Consider the following 13,411-nt stretch of genomic DNA (forward strand, 5'->3'; position numbering starts at 1 on the left):
GGCAAGTGTTTGATAGGATTCCTATGAAAATTGAAAGTTCGTGGAATGCATTCACCACAGCATATGCTGAACATGGATTTTGTGAAGAAGCATTGATGTGTTTCAAAGAAATGAAGCTCACAGGCTAGCAAATTCATTTGGAACTAATGAAAGAGAGGATTGGAAGAGAGGTCTATGTAGATCTAGATGGAATTGCATGGAATGCACTGATTCCATGATATGTTGAACATGGGCTTAAAGAGGAAGCATTGAATTGTCTTCTGCATGAAATGGACCTTGAGAGGTCTTACTATGCGTGTTACCACATTTGTCTGCAGGTTGAAAGCTTGTGGCACTTTTGATGTCTCTATTTTGGAGATGCTGGAATGTGTGTTTGAGGTGAAAGCCAACAATGGTGGCATTTTCCTTGGTGGTGAATATTTCAACAATGCACTGATTAAGCATTTTGTTCAAGAGTTCAACAAGCAAGAAGGCATGGTCATCACAAAAGATAACCTTGCTCTTCAAAGGTTGTGTGAGGCTACTGAAAAAGGTAAAGTTGAGCTCTCTACATCCATGAAAACAGACATACAATTTCCCTTTCTTATAGTTCATGCAACTAGCCCGAAGCATTTCAACCTCACCCTAACATGATCCAAGCTTGAGGCCCTGGTGATGGACCTGATTGAAAGAACTCGCAAACTATGCAATGATTGTCTAGCAAAAGGAGGGTTGAAACCTAGTGAGCTAGATGAAGTACTCTTGGTTGGGGAAGTGACACAAATGCCTAGGGTTTGTGATTTTGTAGCCAATATATCTAGTAAAGATCCAAACAAAAATGTTAATGGTGGATGAAGCTATTGCCATGGGCGCTTCCATTGAAGCAGGGGTTCTTCGAGGTGACGTCAAAGTTATCTTACTTTTAGATGTGCCACCTCTATCTTGTTTTAAAAATGCTCGACAAGGTTTTGGGTAGGACGAGGAGGATTTTTAAGAAAAAGGAAGATCAGCACTAAAAAGGAAGGGTAGCTTTCTTTCTGTTTTCTCCCTCACGTAGAGGACAACATTGGAAGGGTGGTCGTCGAGCATGAAATTATGGTGCCCTGAGTGGAGCTTAGCTACCAAGAATTAATTTGGAAAACTCCTCGAGTTTGTGTTATCGTCACATTGAATTATGTAATTCGATGATGTTGAAGTTGAAGTATTGGAGTCGTCTACTTATTTCTAGGAACTGGAGGTTGAGCACATACTCATAACCCTCTTCCTCATTGTTGATATAGTCCAAGCTATGGCTATGACCAAAGTCCAAGTAGTTGAAGTCCTGCAGGTTATGATCATTGTGCTACATCATTGGTAGATGAATGAGAGGAGTTTCAATCAGCATTCTGTGGTCGAAAGCCAATGCATGACTGATATTATTGGAATTGAAGAAGGGAAAGGATAGCAGACTTTGAAAAGAAATCTCACCGAGAAGCCTGCGCACAATCAAAACAAAGAAAAAGAAATTTCTTTTTAGCAAACAAGAAGACATCCTCTATGTTAGTGAGAAGACAAAGCTAAAAGCCAAAGTCTGAAGATTAGAGAAAAAGAAGAAGAAGCTGACATGAGCTCGAGAGGGTGGAAGACTACAATGGAAGCAGAGGGCTCGAGAATACATCAAGTGGGAAACCAAAGATTGATGTGGTGATGGACATGTAATAGTTATTGTCTGTTCACTGAGACCAAAAGCACGAACACCATTAACACTTAAAGGAGAAGCTCCGAATTTAGCACTGATGATAGGTGCCTTTTTTGGTTTGTATCCAGTCTCATGCCTAGAGAACTGAATGGGTCCAGTCAAACTAGTTAATTGGTTGATCAGAAGGCAAGCAGATAGATGGTCTATGCAGGATGTGGTGTAATAACAGTTTTGCAACTCTGCCATGTGTGTGATGTTCATTTGAAACAACAAGAGGCTCATGCATCCTCGTGCCCCATAAGCATCATGCATTCATTGAATCATGAAGGCATCAACTAGCTAGTAGTTCTTTTTTTGCAACCTATGGGACAAGAAACTTCAGAAACATGGAAATCCAAACATTGTCATGGCAGTTATCAGGGAATAAAATAGATTTGAATGCTTCAAGAGTTGTTGCAATAAAAAAGGCTTCAAGTTGAAGCACGATAATCGTGTGACTACAGTGGACTACTATGATATGTGCATTGTAGTCAAAGAGTTGGAGCGCACATCATGGAGTGTGACTACAACTCTGAATTGCATTTAGAATTTGTTCCTAGCAATTAGTAGCCGGACAAATTTGAATTTGGGTATACAACTTTTGTGAATCAAATCGTTTTGAGTTCTTTGAGTGTTTTCTTTCTTCGTGCTTGTGATCTCCAACAAAAATGGGGGCCCGCCAGTGCCTTGTGGCAATTGAACCGCGAGATGAGAATCCTCAATCTGTCTGGATGTCATGACACTACACGTCCACCACTGCAAACCTGAGGGCAGAGTTTTTTTCTAAGAATTTGAAAACATTAATTGGCATCATTAGGAATTTGTTTTCCGTTGTGTGTTTCTTTTGTGTTTGCATTTTGCATGACGCATGAGCACATGTAGTTAGGCTAGGCACATTCTTTTCAATGCATTCATAATTTTTGTGTGGACATTGTTTGATTGATTGCATCGCATGGATCTAACACGAAGTTCTATTTCAAAGCATATTTTCTTGTTAATGTGTATGAAGCACTTGCATAATTGAATTGCCAAAAGGTTGAAACAATTGTATTGATCTATTATGTGAATCCACAAGCTTGGCATGATTCCATGCAACTTGTAATGATAGCATAGGCTCCGTGGAAAAATGGCAAAAGTTCTAGTTCACTCGCACCATAGGAAAATCATGCAATAAGAGATGACCAATCTTGTGGCCCAAAAGTGAATTGGATGCCCAAGAGAGATGGAAAAAACCTAACTCTAAAATTCATGTATTAAAAGGGTGAGAATGAATAGAGCAAGGTATTCATGTGTATGAAAACTTTGTGAACTTGCTTTCTTACTTTTACCATGAGAGAGTGAGGGTGAGAGTGAGAGATTGAGAGCAAGAGAGTGAGAGAACGAGGGTGAGGGACTAAGAGGGTGAAGCTCTTCTTGTCATCTCTCTTAGCACTCTCTTGTATCCCCATGCTTCTCTTTCACATGTCGAGGTCATAGAGGGTTGAGAGTCGAATGGACACTCATTTGGATCATGGAGTGTGCAAAGTGCATCCTTCATGGGATTGAAGGACGGCCATGCCACTCATTATAAACAAATGGTTGCATTTGTGTGCAAGAGACTATGTGAGAGATAGTCATTGATTCTCATGCATCAAAGCTCTTGAAGGAATAAGAGTGTGTCGAACATGCCAATAAGTTGAGCTCATGTAGCACAACATTTTGGTTGTGTTGTTGTTGAGACCAAGGACACATCGACCATGAAGTCATCGTGTATTACACATTTGAAATAGGAGAGATGCAAAAAGGCCCACTATGAAATGCAAATATTTAATTAGGATTTGAATTCATTAATGAAGGGAGTAAATTTTATTGGTAGGAAGATTGCAATTTTTTGTTAGTAAGAATCATCTACTTTACTTTGTTTGTTTGATTTTATCTTTTTATTTTACAATTTAAAAAAGTTGGAATGGTTTTGGATTTATTCATGGTTGTCATTGGATTCAAGAAATCGTTGTATTTTCTAGAAGTCTAATTAGTGGTTAAGAATAGAGAAAGAAGTAAAAGAAAAAGAAGGAGCGAAAAGAAGAAGAAGGAGAGAAGGAGAAGGAGGAGGAGAAGGAGAAGGAGAAGGAGAAGGAGAATAAGCATAGGAATAACGAAAGAAGAAAAAGGAGAGAAAAAGAAAAAAACAAGAAAAAGAAGAAGAAAGAGAAGAGGAAGGAGAGGAAGTAATAAAAGAAAGAGAGCAAAGTGTAAACAAAAGAGAAGAAGAAAAAGAAGAAGGAGGAGAAAAAGGAGAAGGTGGTGGAGGAGAAGAAGAAGAAGAAGAAGTAAAAGAAGAAGCAGCAGCAGCAAATGGCCATGGGCGCAGAGGGTGGGAGGGAAATTCTCCCTCGCCCAAAAAAAAACACCAAAATAGTTACCCCCCTTTGGTATTGTGCAAGATCTCCATCATTGCCTTGCCTATCAACCACCTTTGTCTCTTTGCCTGATACCACCTTTATTATCCATGGTGGCAGCCTGCACTCACCATTGCACCATGATAGTGTCCATAGAGCCTTACCTATAAATCCACTTGTCATCTCTCTTGTCTCACCCTTGTCTTATCATGATCATGCCTCAATGCCCTTTCAATTGCCCATTGCCTAGCCATCACCCTAAGCTCACCCTGTATAGGGCCACCATGGCTCAACATTCCCCTTCTCGCCTCCTTGCTAGGTGTTAGATGTATGATTACTTTGACAGTAGCCAAAGATTAGAGTTTATAGCAAATGGTTATAAACAATGACTTCTTGCTGCATGATGAATTGTAAGAAGAAATGTATATGCAACATCTAATAGGTTATGAGGATTTAGAGCATCCCATGTATGTGTGTATGTTAAAGAAAGTGCTCTATGGACTGAAGTAAGCACCTAGAGCATAGTTTGACAAGATCGGAGAGTATCTTGTCAAAATTGGCTTTTATGTTTCTAATCCTAATCACTCAATTTATGTGAGAAAGGGAGATGCAGGTTTGGTCGTCATAGTCATCTATGTGGGTGACTGGATTTTTTTACATGTGGATGACTTGCCATGTGTGTGCATGTGCATGCGTGTGTGTGTGTGTGTGTTGTATCCATGAGACCATCATTAGATGTGTGTGGATCTTATCCCTATAAAATTGTGTCCGTGATTAAATATAAAATAAATATTTATTTCATAAGTTTTCTACCACACAAGAACTTTTATCCAAAACTGCATTTTCTCGTTGGATAGTAGGGATTTATATCATTGTAGCTTTCTAACTCTCATCCAAGTTGACATGGAGTACAACATTAATTTCTAACTCTCATCCAAGTTGACATGGAGTACAACATTAATTTCAAAATTAGAAGGGCTATAGAGAGAAGAACCATTTGTAGATTTAATCTAGGAAACTGATTGATATTTTTTATGTTGTTGGTCATATACATACATAGCACAGATGCACAAACACACGTATGTGTGTATCATGTGATTATGTGTGGCTAGCTTCTCTATCCTACACCACGTTGTCTTATTTTAAAACTATCAATGTGTACCATACATATCTATAATATGTGTATATAAATATGAGGCTAAGGGGATTTATGATGAAAAGTACATGTTCCCCCACCTATTCTTGCATGGATAAGGCTGTTGAGACAGTCACCCACCTAGTTATCTATATAAAATGAAGGTAGCGCAAATAATAATTCACATATATTATCAATTGGGAAAATGTCATTAGAACTTGGTGGTAAAAGTCATGTTCTAGTCCTAATTCTTTATTATGTTAAATTATCAAGGCTCAAAATCTCCAAACCACTCTTTCACATTGCACACACATGTATGATCATATTGGCAACTCCCAACTCATCGTATGTGCAACACTTGAATATAAAACACATTTTGAGATTTGAGAGGTGAGGAGACAGTCAAAGGAAGGGAGCAAGGAAAATGAACCATACCATTAATTTTGCATACATCAATCTATATGCCTCCATATTCTATATGTTTTCATACAATTATTTTTTGAGTGATCTTAAAAGAAAAAAAATAGAATATCAAAATCATGCTTTAATTGTTATTAAAAATATACCTGCTTATGTACTCTTAAAAATGCTCCCCACACAAAGATTCAAACTTGCAAGAAATGGAGCCCCTATCCAACCCATGCATTGTAGAGATATCAAGCATAGGTATAGAATGATGACTTGAATGTTATTCTAATGAGTGCATTATGCTACTACAAAGATGTGTGTGTGTGCACACGTGAGTATGTGTGTGCAAATCATATGTGCTTTAGGATCTCCCTTCTTTGGCATCCATATCCATGTGTTGCCTTCGTAGTATCCTTGGGGATCTATCGTGGCTTGATTGTGCATGTATATCGATAGCATCAGGTCAATCTCTTAGAGTTCAGGACAGGAAGAACAGGGGGGGGGGGTCAATGCTTGATGGAGGGAGTGAATGGAAAGTGATGACAGGAAGACGGCGGACTGAGATAACGGACTGAGGAGCGACAAAGCTGCTGCAATACGAGAGGGGATTGAACACAACAGTCTGTCGCGGACAAAGGAGACGGTGAAGCTGGAGCAAGGCAGAAGACAGACATGGAGGTGACAAAGACAAAGCTGTAGCGATGACAACGAAGGAGAGGATGGCAGGAACGAGAAGAGGACTGGAAGCATCAGCGAGCTCTAGGTGATGATAGAGAAGCCGAAGATAGACGGGAAACGATGGAGGGGCTGCCGTCAACGAATTCGACAGACATTCGATGGAGTAAGAGGGAGGTTGTGCTCGACTATCATGATGATCATGCCCTTTGAAACTGCTACAGCGAGTCCTTACTTCTATGGCATAGAGAGCATTGTTATTAGTACATGTGGTAGCAACTAGCATCGACATCATTGATCTGTGATTAGAGAAAGGAGAGAAGCGCAAAATCAACTGCAAGAGGACATCCTGCAGCCATAGAGCAGAAGAGCTCAATCAAGTTGACCCATGAAGTTGATGCGATGATCCTTTTGTTTTGGAGGGCTTTCATGGTGCTGCTTGACTACAAGCTGATACGACCAAGGGATATCATGGAGAAGACAGTATGCTTGGAACGTATGGACCGATTGATACTGCAGAATGAGAAGATCCTTCGATTATTGGTCCACAAAAACCCTTTCTGGCTCGTATGATATGCAATAAACGACTTACAGAAAATGCAGATGACAGAGATGTTTGTCATATCGAATTTGACCTTAAAAGTTCTGGCTTGAATAATACCTCTGGAGAGACCTCTCTGATGGCACAAATGATAAAATTCAGGCGGTTATAGAAGCTGGTGTTTGCCCGAGGCTTGTTGCATTACTTCTGCATCCATCTCCATTGGTCCTCATCCCTGCGTTACGAATAGTGGGCAATATTGTCACAGGGGATGATGCAGTGACACAGTATCTTCTCAACCACAATGTACTTCCCTGCCTTCTAAATTTGCTCACTTACAACCACAAAAGAAGCATAAAAAAGGAAGCATGTTGGACCATATCAAATATAACTGCTGGGAACAAATAGCAAATTCAGGCCATTATTGATGCAAACATCATCCCTTCTCTTGTATCATTGCTTGGTACATCAGAATTTGAGATTAAAAAAGAGGCAGCTTGGGCTATATCAAATGCTACATCGGGTGGCACACACGAACAGATAAAGTACCTTATAAGCCAAGGTTGCATCACGCCATTGTGTGATCTATTGACCTATTCCGATCCTCGAATTGTGACGGTGTGTTTGGAAGGATTAGAAAACATATTGAGGGTTGGGGAAGCCGAGAAGGACCTTGGTAATACAGGTGGCATCAATTTGTATGCTCAGTATATTGATGAAGCAGAAGGCATTGAAAAGATTGAGACTTTACAGACCCATGACAATTCTGACATTTATGAGAAGGCAGTGAAGCTCTTGGAAACATACTGGCTGGAAGATGAGAACGTTGCTTCTGATAAATTACAGCTGCTTTCGGGAGAGTTAATGAGTTATGGTTAGCTCTAGCTTTTTCTAACTGCTCAATTAGCAGCAGTCTGTGCAAGTCTTGTCTCAGAAGGCATCAAATTTAGCAGTGATACAATAGTGAGTGACATCTACAAACCATCAAATGAAGTGCAACAATCAATTGGTGTCTTGAGGGAAACATTCATAATTTGAAGAGCTATTCTCAGTTTTCATACTGCTCATGAGAGGGTGGAACAGATTTGTCAACTGTTGCAATCACATATAGATGATGCAAAGCAGGCAGAAACTGTTGTCAATTGTGTGCATTTGAAATCTTGCTTCTCATAAGCTTGGACTCTAATAAGAGCTTGTATACGTGGCATGGGTCAATTGCATAGATCACATGTGGTTTGTTATGATGTTTCTCTATGCTCAGAGATAACTTGGCAGTAATACAAATGTTACTTGGCATCATATTTGTCTTGATTATTTGCTTCGATTGATCATCTGTCTTGAAATTTCTCAAGAACCTCTGTGGTCGACTTTGCTTTCAAAAACCCTTCGACACCGGGGGCCCACTTGGTAGCATTTCTATGAGGAGGGACTCATCACGAAGGAGCAATATAATCGTGCCATGAGGATTCTACAACCAGAAGAGGTATGTTTTATTTTTTACATGAAAAGTATAGGTAACTCTAATTTATTGTTCGTAATGGTATTTATATACCTTAATCCTTTGTGTAGGCGAACCCTGATGCAGTTGAGGATAGCGAAGGGGGGACTAGCAGTAGCAGTGGCGGCAGCGGTAGCGGCACAGGCATCGGTGTTGTTAGCGATGATGATGCCTCTTCTGAGGAGATGTAGAGGAGCCCCATGCATGTATGTCTCCCCTTGGCTTGTAGTTTTCATTTTTTATATGTATTACTTTCAGCTAGTGCTTGCGACCATGATCATGCTTGAGATCATAAGCACTAGAACTCATCATGTAAAAACGTTTCATCTATATATATGAAATTTCGTGTTCTACATACATTGTTTTGTTTTCAGTACAAAAATATTCGAAATAATCTTTCTCTGTTTTCCCTAAGCATACAATTTGATGTTGATGGGGGAAAAAAAACCAGAGAGCATTGGCAAAGCCACATGCTCTTTGGTTTTTTTTTCATATCTCTATTTTGCGCGTCTATCAGCGAGTCTAAATTGCAGGAAAAATGCATGTCTATTCTCGTCAAAAACTTGCAGAGTAAACACTTTTTTAGACGCGCAGTTACATGCGTGTATAGACGCATAATATAAATATATCCAATTTTTTATAAATATGATTATATATTTACAGAGCGCATCAATAGGTGCGTGTAAGTTTCACTATAAGTGCCCTTTTAGACACAAAATTTTAGACGCAGCAGTAGACACGGTAATAAACGCGCCCGATATTTTTTAACACAGTTCAAATATTGCGTCTACAAGCGCGTCTATGGAGCTTTTTTGTTGTAGTGTATTGATATGCTCATTCATCTCCATGTTCTTATACATCACTCAAGAATCAAATGTTTTACTATTTTTCATTCCTTAACTAGAAAAGTAAGAAAACATTGCTAAGGTAAAATCTTACTTATGAAGCTTGTTAAGATGATGTCCTTTCTAGGTTATAGAACTTAGTCATCAAAGTGGCTATGTGATGTTACAACAATCTACAAGTTTGAACAAAGGTGGGAGGGTACCCACAGATGGGATATATATTATTCTCAAAGAGCTAGGAATTTGGAATCATCGTTGTATTATTTCATAAAAAGACAAAGAGACCATTCTTGAAGCTTATATCTAGGTCGTTGCTTGATTGATTGAAAGTAGCCAAATTCATGTTGCCGCACCAGCTTTTCGTTTAGAAGGACTTGTGGTTGATTTTTATATTGAGCAAACGCATCCTTGGAAGGAAAACACCAAGTTTGGAAGTTGTTCTTGAAAAGATAGGTTTTACCATTATGTACTCGTTACTAGGAAAAACACAAAATGATATGAGAAGCAAGCCCTGCATGGAGTGGAGCAGCCTCTTTCGCTCGCTTATTAGTAATACGGCTTGTAATTTATGGCGCTAATAATTCTTGCTACCTACTGAGTTAGACGTTGGTGGCAAGGCTGGCGCCGAGGGTGAAGACGCCATGGATAAAGGCAGCGACGTGGGCGCTGACGGTGCCGCTGACGGTGTCGTCAATGATGGCGACGATCGTGCCGTCCAGGAGGTCGAGGGGGCCGACCTGGTGGCCGGAGGAGGGGTTCTTGAGGTAGCATTTCTGCTGGGCTGGTGGCACCTCCACCGAAGCCCCCACCGCCACCTCGATGCTCACCTCCACCCCTACCGGCAGCAGCACCACCGGCAGCCCTGACTTGTTCTCCACCCGGCAGCTCGCCTCAGCCACACACGCCATACTCGCGGCAACTGCTACCACTACAAGCAGTACACAGCCACGTCCAAAAGTAATCTTGGCTGCCATCTTCGCCGGTGTACGCGCGCGCACGCAGAGAGAGAGAGAGAGAGAGAGAGAGAGAGAGAGAGAGAGAGAGACGCGATATATTGTTTCGGAGCGTGCAGGCTCCGGCCGTTTTATAGGCATCTCCCGTGATATGAGAGAGAGAGAGAGAGAGCCCGCGAGCGAGCTTTGATTAAAGAAAATATTTTTAATTATTTTTTTATTACCCGTGGTCACACATCTCATATAATGTCGTAACTATTCTATTAATCTCGTGCCAATCAATATGACAACCATACCACATTGATAGGGATACACTCAGATGACTATTATGCTTTTTATATCGAAAAGATAGAAATCAATGTCTAAATATAACGTCGTGAAAAGTATAGTGTATATGTAGAATTTACAAAAAATACAAAATTGATATATGCATTCACTGATCGATGGATTGACTAATTGATATATGTTTAATCACTAGGATAAATGTTGTATAAAGAGGTTACGGTACATGCGATAATTGAACTAATGTATGGATACAATAAATGCATGGATTGAGTGTTATGGATATATTAATTCAACAATTGACTAGTCTCTAGATGTTCAATTACTACAAGGAATGTTGAATGAGGGTAGTTGTGCATGTAATGTATTGTTGTAATTAATCGATCAAATTTCTAAAATGAGTACGTCGGTTACATCATACCAATATCAATATACTTTATAGTTAACTATCTACAAACTAATGTATATATTGACTAGTTGATTGATGGTTGGTTAGTATAGTAAACTTTGTATTGAGAGTGGTTATACGTAGTTGACTTTATAGATGACGCACCCTAGCTCAATTTTAAAATTCGCTTCAGCTCTAGCAACTATACTCCTAGCTCTTCATTAGCATGAAGGTTATCTTCCCTCTATAATAGAGTGCAAGTTTTCATGCTTTACCTCCATGATGACAATTCTAGCAGGCTCTTTTGTAAATGAGTGTATCATCTAGCTCTTTAAAGATGGTAATTCATACATCAGCCTATTCTCCTCGAAACATGGAGCTATAAACATAACTCCATTACGTCATCTTCTTGCCAAAACAGCGAGTTAACTCAACTCCATATTTCTTCCTAGAATGCTTCTCAACATTTAGGGTGCTTCCTCTCCATTTCCTTCATAGCTTTATACTTTCTCAAGCTGAAAGTAGTTGCAGCTCTTTTGCAATGTTGCTCTAATAACCATGCAGTCACCCTTCGAGACTTCATGCTCCTATTCCCCCCATATCTCTAAACTATAGTTGTTTTAGATTAGTCTAGTGACAATTCGATGTTGAAGTAATTAATCCTCATGAAATTCTTGAGGATCCTTTACTTCATGATCACCACATCCGCCATGAATAATAGGGAGTCGATTATTCAAGTTGATTCCCCACAGACTAGATGGCTTTCTCCTTCCCACTGATTAGATGAGCTTCTTCTCCCCTGATCTTTGATGGTAGCTTCTAGTCCCTAAATTAGCCCCCCCCCTCCCCCCATCTCTATGCAGCCCCTTCCATCTTTAATTTCACCTTGCTTTTCTAAAGCCTTTTCTTTTACTTGACCTTCATTTCTTTTCATTTAGGTATTGGTCAACATGGCTAATATTTTTGCACTCTTAAGCATATAAATTTCCACATTTTCTTTATTTTGACAAAACAAGTTACCATCGCAAGGTGTATTCTCACAACCTTCAATCAAGAAATAAACTCGGTCATTCACCATCTAGTACCTTTTGTTTAAGCACAATGAATCAAGTGAATGTTCCATCTATAATTTTTTTCTCACCTTGATCACTACAAATCTAATGTATCTCCTCTTGTTGATTGTGATTACAATGTTTATTTCAAAGTTTGTGATTGGATGAATTCTTGTTTGTTAGAATTATCATTACTATTTATATAAGATGGTCTTTTACTTGAAATAATATCTAAAGGCTAAAAATATATTCGATGGTAATATTATGGATGATGATAAAATGCCTTAAAGATTAGAGAATGAAGTAATAAACAAAAGTAACAATAAATACTTAAGATATCAATTGATTTTTTTTGAAATAATTTAGATTTTTTATTTTGTAAAAGATAAAACATATATTATATATGACACAATTCTATAATTAATATCCTCTATAAGATATATTCTTTTAAACAATGTGTGTGTGTGAATGATATGTGCTTTAAGGTTATCAAATGTTCAAAATTGGATGTGTGTGTGTGTGTGAGGATGTTTGTGTGTGCAAATCATATGTACTTTAAAGTTATCAAATGTTCAAACTTGGATGTGTGTGTGTGTGTGTGTGTGTGTGTGCACGCGCTTTAAGGTTATCAAATGTTCAAAGTTGGATTTGTTTCAAGTTGCATGCATGAATATTGTCTTTATTAGCAACTTAGAACTCATTTTAGGTGTAAGTTTTGAGTCTATGAAAGATATGCTAAACTTTAGGAGGGTGAAATGAGGGTTACGATGTGAGGGAATTACCAATACCATTAATTTTGCATATCTCAATCCACATATGTGTGGGCACATATATTTACAAAATATTTTTTGAAAAATCTTAAAGGTTTTGTAGTTTCATGGTGGATGTCATAGCTAAGAGTTTATTTATGTGTACAAATAGTTGTATAAACACATACACACATGCATGAGATTAAAAAGGCTTTGTAACTACTAAGCAATAGATTTTAAAACACTCTCTTAATATCACTTGAATTCACAAACAAATACATACACATGTACAAACTCTCTCTCTCTCTCTCTCTCTCTCTCTCTCTCTCTCTCTCTCTCTCTCTCTCTCTCTCTCTCTCTCTCTCTCTCTCTCTAGCTATGTGCAAAAAAGACTTATGGTTAGATATATTTTGTCATAAATACTTACTATAATGAACCTAAAATGTCATGCCAACAAAAGTATTTTCTATAAGACTACTTCTCATAGACCCAATCATGCTTTATATATTTTGTACTAACTTGTTAGACATTCCTTGAAAGGAAGCTAGCCAAATGTAACATATATCTACCCTTAAATTTATCATCAAGACATGAAAAAAATTCTTGAAAAAATAAGTCAATATGAATGTAAAAGCAATGTACAATCAAAGCGGCCCAATAAATCAAAGCATGCATTATCAGAACCATTGAGTATTGGTACTCTCACCTATCAACACATCTCTCTCTCTCTCTCTCTCTCTCTCTCTCTCTCTCCTGAAAAATAGTATTAGTTGTAAAAAGTGAGCAGTATGCAATGTGCTAGCAAACAAGC

General features: G+C 38.7%; 1 pseudogene; it reads left to right on the top strand.

The window, feature by feature from the left end:
* Positions 1–291: 291 nt before the first annotated feature.
* Positions 292–7,712, top strand: LOC148011483 (importin subunit alpha pseudogene; annotated as a pseudogene).
* The last annotated feature ends 5,699 nt before the right edge of the window (positions 7,713–13,411 follow it).

Source organism: Lygodium microphyllum, chromosome 28, assembly GCF_053477565.2.
Source record: "Lygodium microphyllum isolate KBCC chromosome 28, Lygodium_microphyllum_v1.1.10, whole genome shotgun sequence".
In the NCBI taxonomy this organism is placed as follows: domain Eukaryota; kingdom Viridiplantae; phylum Streptophyta; class Polypodiopsida; order Schizaeales; family Lygodiaceae; genus Lygodium; species Lygodium microphyllum.